At 33.2% G+C, this 10,000-nt stretch overlaps 2 protein-coding genes across 2 annotated transcripts in view; one reads left to right on the top strand and one right to left on the bottom strand.

The window, feature by feature from the left end:
* The window catches only part of LOC135214667 (uncharacterized), a 142,471-nt gene that overhangs the window by 47,564 nt on the left and 84,907 nt on the right, over positions 1-10,000 (bottom strand). The window lies entirely within an intron of this gene.
* Positions 1-10,000, top strand: part of LOC135214519 (calcitonin gene-related peptide type 1 receptor-like) — a 26,801-nt gene that overhangs the window by 618 nt on the left and 16,183 nt on the right. The window contains exons 2-3 of the mRNA XM_064248892.1: positions 1,042-1,162; positions 7,262-7,375. The gene's annotated coding sequence lies outside the window, so the exon portion shown is untranslated. The remainder of the gene's footprint in view (positions 1-1,041; positions 1,163-7,261; positions 7,376-10,000) is intronic.

A 10,000-nucleotide genomic window follows, 5' to 3' on the forward strand; every position in this document is an offset into this window, starting at 1 on the left:
TTTAAGAGCTAGATATTTCAGGCGACAGCTGTGTGATATTATGGTTTTCGTCTTCATAAGGCCAAGAGGATGCAAGCCACTCTGTGGCGCCGCAGAGTGGCGTCGTTGTGTGGCGGGGTGTGTGGCTACCCATAGTTTTCTATTGCTTAAAAGTTATGTCAAGCACACGAGCGTCTGTGGCAAGCGACTGTGGCGACCTGTCGCTGATCCCCGCCGCCAAAGCTTATAAACAATGGAAACCTATGGGAAGCCACATCCCTGCCAAACACCGACGCCACTCTGTGGCGCCAAAGAGTGGCGCGTGTACTCCTGGCCTTATACCTCATCTGGTTTCAGCAGAGAATTAGACACGTCGTGCTCGGTTGCTTACAGAGCGTCACAGAGAAAGAGAACGTCAAAGAGAGGCAGATATAGAGAGAGAGAGAGAGAAAAAAAGAGAGAAACAAGATGCGAAGGTCCATTGGTCTTTCTGCACATGTGCTACAACATCATAATACGATTAGAAAAACTGGAAGTTCTGACGAGCTAATCATAACCTGTTAAGGCGGAACGTTTACTTAGATATTCGTGATTCATAATCGCAGCCACATTAATAAAGAGCAAATGAGTATTTTCTGAAAAATATATATATATAAATTCTTACATTCATTTCCATTAAAGTTTGTATTCTACTAACCTTATCATTTAGCCGGGTTACTGCAAAGCGATCGGCAGCTCAGATTAGGACATCCGATTTGTTTCTTCTTCGAAATTACTCTCTAGATGCAGGCTTTCATATACGAGCATTAGTAAAAATAATAAACTGTATAGATGTTTATACTTTAAGATAATAATCTATCAAGTTTATTACACTTTAAAATAATAAACTATCAAGATGATTATACTTTAAAACAATAAACTATCAAGATGATTATACTTTAAAATAATGGTTTTTTTCTCACTCCCCGAGCAGATGGCACTCTCATATCGCCATTGACCTGAGGTCATTTCCACTCTATTTGGCAACGTATAACCTGATTCTTCCTGGTCTCGTTCTCGCAGTTAGGGAAGGGGAGGGAAGTGAACGCGACTACACAGAGTGAGCTGAACGCAGCCTCCACCCTTCTTGGCAGAGTCATTCAGCAATGTGTCCATCTCATCAAGAAACCGAAATTTCCCGATGGTGAGTGGTCTTTGGAAATTGAATTGTCTTTGAAATTGAGTTGTCTTTGAAATTGAGTTTTCTTTGAAATTATGAGACTGGTCTGTTTCTTTGGTATTTTCATTCGTTAATGTTAAAAGCTGTCATCTAGTTACATTCCTTAATTGACTCACTGTATATTTATTTCCGGCATGGTAGACACTTACTTCAAGTATGAAGCTTACATGTTTGTCCGTTATTTTTGGTTTCTTGCATATATATATATATATATATATATATATATATATATATATATATATATATATATATCTATATATATATATATATATATATATTATAAATGGGTGTGTGTTTGTGTGCGCGTGTATGTGTACAATTTATCTGTGCGCACGGATTTACATCTTAAAATACATTTGTATAAAGAAATCTAACTATTCCGAAAATACGTTCCGATGTGTTAAAGCATTGCAGAAAATAAAAACAAAACGCTAAACTGTCAGCATCTGACATCGTCCACCTAACCTAGGATCTCAAACAAACGCAGACATGAGGAGTAAGAAAAGATTGTATCAAATCGTGCAGCTATCGATCAGTGTGGCGTTTCCACACAGATGGCCAGCTTTTAATGGAAAAGAGATAAGCTTTCTCTTGACATAATCGAGTTGCAATTCGCTTTATCCCAAAATAGAATTTCTACATCAAGCTCTCGTGTCAAGATGATACATTCATGAAAAACGAGATTTGTTTGTTTGCTTGTTGAGTTGTGGTTTCGCCTTTATTTGATGATTCTTTCTGTTTTTTGTTTCTATTTCTTCTACGCTCTTCTCTTTTTAAACGTAGTATCTTCAGCAAGATGGTGATTATGATAATAATGCTAATGATAATAAATCAGTCCCATATTTTTACGACAAATCCTAGTGTAGAACCTAACAAAAAGTTTCTACGAGTGATGATCCCAGGGGAACACCGAATAATGTTTTGATCCTTTACAAAAATTAAAAGAAGGATTCCTGGAAATTTACTAGCCAACTTAAATTACATTCTAAATTTCATTCCGTACCGAATGTAATATATTACCAGCGATGATCCACGTAAAGTCTTCCTTGAATATTTATATGAAAAACTAGGGATTCGCGTAGTTGATCATTAAAAAAAAATCTTCATTTTCATGATTTAGGAAATAATAACTTCGTTCATGTCAACTTTGTAATTTTCTTGTTATAGAATGGTCTACGTTTGCTTCAGGGGAACGCAAAACCCTTCATTTACCATTAAAGTACTGATTATACATATATGATATACATATATATATATATATATATATATATATATATATATATATATATATATATATATATATATATATACATATATATATATAATAATATATATATAATATATATATATATATATATATATATATATATATATATATATATATATATATATATATATATATTGCTACTTTCAAAATGCATGTTTCCCCTCTTTGAAATGTCATGTAAGATTGTGCAAACATTTTTTCAGATTCCTAGATAGCTTAGAATAGGATGTTTTAAAATTTGTGTCAGATTTCGCATTACGTGTTGTAAAAGAATATATATTAACGTAGAATGTAAAAAGAGAGAGATTTTTACCTTGTCTTTTTGAAACACCTACGAATGTTTAACTTTTTGTCGACACTTTAAGATTAGAGGAACTCAGAGATCTCCGTTTGCTTCCCTATTCTGTCAACGCGTTTGATAGCGAGCGAGCTCGAGTCTTGCGTTGTTATCAAAACATGTCAATCTTAATTATCTCTCAGCCTCAGTTTTGATCGGGTACACGTCTTTCTTTTTTTTAACAGACTGGACTCGTACGCGTATGTCTTAGATCAAAACCACGTGCATGTTACACATTTCTTTATGAAGATTGCGTCAGATTTCCAACTTTCTGGAAGCTTTCGTGCCAAGAACGTTTTGACATCTGCCCTCTCCAGCTTCCGTAAAGGAAGAGATTTCATTCTATCTTAAGACCTCGAGGCATTAACATCTCTCTCGCTCTCTCTCTCTCTCTCTCTCTCTCACTCGAAATCATTGAGATTGTATTAACATAACGTAAATTGGTCACTCGTAACTTGTGAGAATTTCATATTTGATATTTCTTAGAGTTTATTTAGTGTTATTTAATTTCTTTTGTGGAATCTGAACAAACATCATTTTGTAAAGGCGCCTGGTTTTTGTGAAATTGTGTAAGACAGACTGCAGCAGAGAAAGAAGTTGGTATAACAAAAAGGTAAAGTGTTATATTTTTATTAGTTGCAACTAATAACGGATAGGAATTGTGTTTAACTAATAATGGATAGGGAGTGTGGTTAACTAATAACAGATGGTTGTGAAGGTTTGGTAAAAACTGTTGGTTACAGGGTTTTTGAGTGGAAAAGATTTACACTTTTACACATTGCGTATTTTTGTGTTTGTGATTGTTCCATTGTTGTGCACTTGTTCATTTTCTTATTGAAGTGTGTCTTTTTTATTTTATATTTTCATTTGCATTCACAATTTAATTGCCTTAGTTATTTTCATTGCTTTATCATTGCACATTTAATTAAATTTAACACTTGTGAATTAATTTGCATTTACTTAGAATTCTTTTCAAGATTTATTATTGTCTAGCACTTGTGAATTAATTTCAGATTTTCAATTATTGCCTAATACTTTTGAATTTTGATTGAATTAATTTTCTTGAATTTTGTGATAAATTAATTTTGATTTAATTTTACTTAATTTGATTCAAGAATTAGTTAAACTTTACTTTGTTTTCAAGTAACAGTAATTTTCCCTGATATTGTGAATTTCACTTATAAATTTTGAATTTTAATAATAAATTTTTGTTTTTATTTAAAAATTTTTATAAGTGTTTTCTTTATCTTACACCAGTATAAGTTATATATGATTATGATTATATTGATGATAGGTAGAAACATAGAGTGGTAATTGATTTGCTTTCCTTCAATTTTCTTGAAGTGACTTAGAACCAGGGAAGTACTTAGACCTCTGAAATCAGGGAAATACTTAGACTTTTAAAGTTGTTGATGGAATGATGCCCTTGATTAATTTAATTACTTACAAGATTACCTTACACCTGTTTTGATGAACTTAGTCTGATTTTCTGCAATACTGGTAAGTGTTAAGGGATCACTGTTGCCTTTAGAGTATTCAGTCGTTTAAACATGTTATGAGGGTTCAGGTGTCTGGCTTTTGGTGAGGTAATATTTGATGCAAGGTAACCAGATACTTGGCACATCGTAACAATATATATATATATATATATATATATATATATATATATATATATATATATATATATATATATATATGTATATATATATCTGTGTGTGTGTATTCATATTTATGTGGGTGTATGTGTTTGTGAGAGTGTGTATCCTGTTCAAGAGTTTTTATCCACTACCAAATAATCAGCGACATACTAATATAGTTTCAAACATATATAAACACTGTCATCTTCGGTACTGAGTTCACTGAAGAAGAGAAAATTGAACATGAACGTTCGTAGAGGGAGGATGGGACATTTAATCTGATCAATAGAGAGAACATAAATGTAAATTCTTATTGAGAGCGTTTATCAAAAACCATCCCAAAATGAAATATGATTTGGTTACGATAACTGAAAAACAAAAACAAAAAAACAAAAACGGAAGGTAACGATTACATTAAGCAAGGAATAACGTGAAAATGATAACCTTAATTGATTTTATATAATTAAATGGTTAGAAATCTTTATTACTTCAGTAATTCACGCTAAGCGAGGAGAAAGCAATCACTTAGCTTCAACTCATATCAAGCTGGAATTACATTCATGATGATTAATACTCATTGCGTGGGAATGAATTCAATGTATTGTCTTATGAAGGCGAAGGAATTAAATTGAAAAGGGAAAAGTTCCACAATATATCTCTTTTTTGGGTATTTTTTTATATTTTGCTTTTTTTTCTTTTTAATCTTTTTAATTTCATCTGATTCTAACCTTTTATTCGTATTCCTAAACAGTAAGTACAAATATGATTTTTCACGTATATGATTAGTAATATTAAAATTGTTAATAAGTTTGCACGGTAAATGTGGATAAGTTATGATAAAGGATTTTACATGCGGCAGACGACAATTTCCTTTGTTACTGTAAAGTAACGTTGTTGCAAAGAAGTCAATCAGTTTTTGAGAAAATCTAAATGATAATTAGAGCCTCTTCCGTTTCTAAGTAAGGAATGATGAAATAATGAAATCACGCGGAAAAATGATTAAATGTTGCAAATAAGGAAATCCACTGGCAAAAATTAGTGGCCAGGTGGGATTCATTCAATCAGGAAAAACGCAATTGAAAGATGCCGTGGTGCTACAAACCTCGAAAATCTCTCTCTCTCTCTCTCTCTCTAGCTTAATTAAAATTTCATGTGTCTTCTTTTTGCGTTTACCTGGAAGTTAGGCAGTTTGTGTCATGAAGAAAATCGGTCAGGAAAGTTGGAGGAATACTCGAGGGACACAAGGCGCCACTCCAAGTAGGAGGAGAAGTTGGAGAAAGGAACATCTGAAGCCCAAAGGTATTTCGATGTGAATCTTGCGAGTAAAATAAACAAACTGAAGCATGGCTTCAAAGTTTTCCTCGTTGGTAAATGAGTAGACGGTTGCGTTGGTTGTTACAAGACAACAAGCTATCCATTTTACTATGGCAGCTAATGCATGTAATCAAGACATTAAACACAAATGGAAAATCCAGTTTCATAAGATAAATCACATACGTTCTGAAGTCGGTAGCATTAAAAAAAAAACTTAAAACGTTAATTGTTTCAAATCTTAAACCAGAATAATTAGGTATATCATACTCGTTAATTGGAACGAGTTATACACAACGTTTCCAAGAAATATTGGGAAGATTTATACTTCGTAATTAATAGAGATAATTTGTGATGCAAGTCACTTCACATTCTTAGAAGTTGCTGACGAACCCAAACTCTGAAAGAGATAAGAGGAAGCCAAACTTATTTTATGAATAATACGTGATGGGCGAGCTTATTCAAGAGTTAAGCCATAAAGAGATTTTACAAAACCTTCTCACACTATAATATTAGCAAAATGGTGCTATCTGAGTTCACTCTCTTCAATTACATCAACGACAAATCATACCAAAGATAAACTTTCCATAAATATGGTTTTCTACGGTAGTGTACAATGCGAAATACAATCTATTCATGAGAAACTGAAATCAAATGGGCAATTCTTTTATATTCATATTTTCTTAATTTTTTTTTAGCAATTAATATTCTTTTAATTAAACTTCTTGGTTTATGGGCTTATCGTAGTACAACATAACTTCAAAAGGTGCCTCAATGGCTGAGAAAGTACGATTTTTTTTTCTTAAAGATGCCAAAGATACGAGACTCTTGTCAAAATGTTTCATATCACTTTAGAAACCACTTTGGTTTTAAAGAGGCTTGTTGCATAAGAGAGAGAGAGAGAGAGAGAGAGTGAGAGAGAGAGAGAGAGAGAGAAGAAGAGAGCGAGAGAGAGAGATTGTTGAGAGAGAGAGAGAGAGAGAGAGAGAGAGAGAGAGAGAGAGAGAGCAGGGGGTTTGGGGGAAGTTAACGAAAGGAAATTGCGTCTGCATGTCCTAAATTTCGGCCTAATGCTACGCATGGCAACATTTGCTTTCATGAGAGCTTTCGCTTCTCTGGGCAGCAAGTTATGAGACCTGGTCTTATGGAAAACAGAACCAGAATTCACTAATCCCATATATGACACAACTCAAGAGAAAGGCTGACATATGCATATGTGTGTTCTCATATGTTATGCTTGATATATATAAATATATATGTATATATATATATATATATATATATATATATATATATATATATATATATATATATATATGTATATATATGTGTATATATCTTATATATATATATATATATATATATATATATATATATATATATATATATATATATATATATAATATATATACAAAACACTATTAAAGCAAACTAACTGTCAGATCTGTACTGAACTATGAACTTTCTCCAGAATTATTTGTATTTATTCTTGTCTTTTTTTAACAAAACAGGTGTTTTGTTCTGCCCGCGCACCTTCGACGGATGGTCTTGCTGGAACGACACGTTGGCGGGAGACACAGCTTACTCTCCTTGTCCGTATTTCATCACTGGATTTGATCATACCAGTAAGTAGAAAGCACACTAAATACAGGACTGAAATTACCATTTTAGATGTTCAGGGGCCTTCATTTCTCCTATGACTTTTTCGGTTTATTGTAAAATGAATATCGTGGATTAAATTAAAAAAAAAAGAGAGAGAGAGAGAGAGAACGTATTACGGTTTTTTTATTGTAGAATTATCTCAAGTTCGTTATTTTAGACAGCAAGTAGAGTCTCCAAGTTGAGAGTAACGGGAAATAGCTTTAGTTGATCAAGGGAATTCGCTATGCAATTGTGCATATTTTATCTCAGCTACGCAAATTGTGTACCATTCTGACGCCCCTCACCCTTTCAGTTTCCACCTTTAGTTGTCAAGTTGCTGTTTCTCCCTTTATATTTAATTTTAATTTGGCAAACATCAAGATGTGATATATCGCTTTTATAAGACTTACTTCATTGTTTCATGTCTTTGATTTCAAGAATAATGAAAGTTTACGTGAGTCTTTTATTTTTTTCTTCTCGTTACCTATTTATCAAGATATAATTAGTGGTAGTAAATAACACTGGAAAATATAGCGTATCAACAGAAATTATTGGTCATGACACTCTTCCAAGTTTTTTTATTCGTCATGAAAGATATTTTGACTGTTATAGAATTGCGTTATGAATAACTAACGAGTATTTGTCGGTATTCTTTGATTATGTTACTATAGAAGAAAATATAAGCTTTACTTATTTCTTTCTATCCAAAGACGAGTGGATTAAACCTGCATTATTTATCTAGAATTAGAATGACGTGCTTTTATTTTTTATGTAATAATTCTGATTCGTTTCCCGAATTTCCTGATTGCTCGTGCAGACTCATTTTTCAGCTACCACAAAAGCTGAATGGAGTTTGTTAATTACGTTCGCCATATTTTTAAACACGTTTGCAATAATAAAAGTTAATTTTGATCATTCGGAAACCTTTCAACAATCAAGCTAGACATCATGCCTGCCAGAGGACACAAATGTTGCATTTGTATCATCGAAATGTACAGATAATGACGATACATTACATAGCGAAGTGAAAATACAGTATTCCTCTGTCTAAGGCATCCTTCATTGTTTTGAAAATATGCAGCTCTTAATATGAAAGGGATATATGTTCAAAATGGACTTGAGGAATTATAATAAACATATGGAAATGGTATCAATGAGGAGTTCTATTGGAATAACTAGTAGCATGTGGTACCTCAGTCGCTTTCATGATTTTTCATTGTTATATAAACCAGAGAGCCCTAGTTCCTGCAGAAATGCATTGTGACTTCTGGTTTATTATGAGAACTAGGTAACTGGATGTTAGTCAATAATGTGTGTGTATATAATATATATATATATATATATATATATATATATATATATATATATATATATATATATATATATATATCTGTGTGTGTGTGCGTGTCACAGGATAACCGAAAGCACAAGCCCGTGCATAAGTCCAGCTAAATCCACATCAACAACAAAGTGTGTGTGTGTGTGTGTCTGTGTGTGCGTGGAGACCGAAAAAATTCGCCGAGAGCAGGTAACATGAGAGCGGAAACTCCAATCCAAAGAATTCCTCAAAAAGAACTGCTTTACTATTATCTATTTTCTGCACGGCTAATGGGGCAGTAACCTAATACCTTTATCGAACTCAAGACTCAATAGAATGAAAGAAAAAACTTGGACAGAAGGAAGAACGGGACCTCATTTCGAGGAAGGTCATAGACCCACATCTTGAAATAGAGTCGGAAAGGAAAAGTGGAGACTTTATTATTATTAAGTTAGTGGAGACAGAAGGACTTGCCATTATTTTGTGGTCCGTTGAGGAGTGATTCCATGGCGACGGAATGACAGAAACAACCATGGAAAATAAGCAGTGAGATCAAAATTATGGGAAAATTAAGAGTAAAGAGAAGTAGATTCATAAAAAGAATCGTCCTCTTTTCGTCCTGCGAATAAAAAAAGAATAAAAAAAGGAAGGATTCTAAGTCCAGACCTAATAATTAAAGCGCAGACGGATGAGGGCAATTTTCGAAATTAAACTACCAAATTCAAAGGTTGACCATCACTAATAATTCGGTTATGCGAGGCGAGCAATCATAATGTAAAGCAAAGTAATATGTTGGATTCCGTATTAAGAAACAAAAAATCGTCTCAGAGAGCACAACTTACAGGTAAGTAAAAGTAGATTAAAAATTCTCAAGAATTGATTTACCATTGAACGACAAAACATCTGAGAACAAATACAAACTACTGAGGGTGGGACAAACTTGGAGGTAAACGAGATTGAAGTGCTTAATCCCTAGCAAAAAGTTTAGATGAAAAAGGCCGGAGAACGTCACTGGTAGAGAATAAAGTAAAACAAGAGGCAGGAAACTGCAAGTCTGAAAACAAAACTTGAACTTGGGAAGGAAATGCAAGTTAGACCATTAAAAGTGAATACGAAAGCCGGTAGAAAAAAAAAATAAAGATATACGAGTTTAAAGAGCTCAGTGGATAGAACAATAAGCCGGAAGTTCACTTGGTAAGCTTTTTAATAAACTGTGAATTCTTTTCAGTACCTAGACCGGGCGAACATTATCACCTCATCTCCTTGGAACGTGTTATAAGAGCAATGATTT

This window comes from Macrobrachium nipponense, chromosome 46, assembly GCF_015104395.2.
Source record: "Macrobrachium nipponense isolate FS-2020 chromosome 46, ASM1510439v2, whole genome shotgun sequence".
Taxonomy (NCBI): Eukaryota; Metazoa; Arthropoda; class Malacostraca; order Decapoda; family Palaemonidae; genus Macrobrachium; species Macrobrachium nipponense.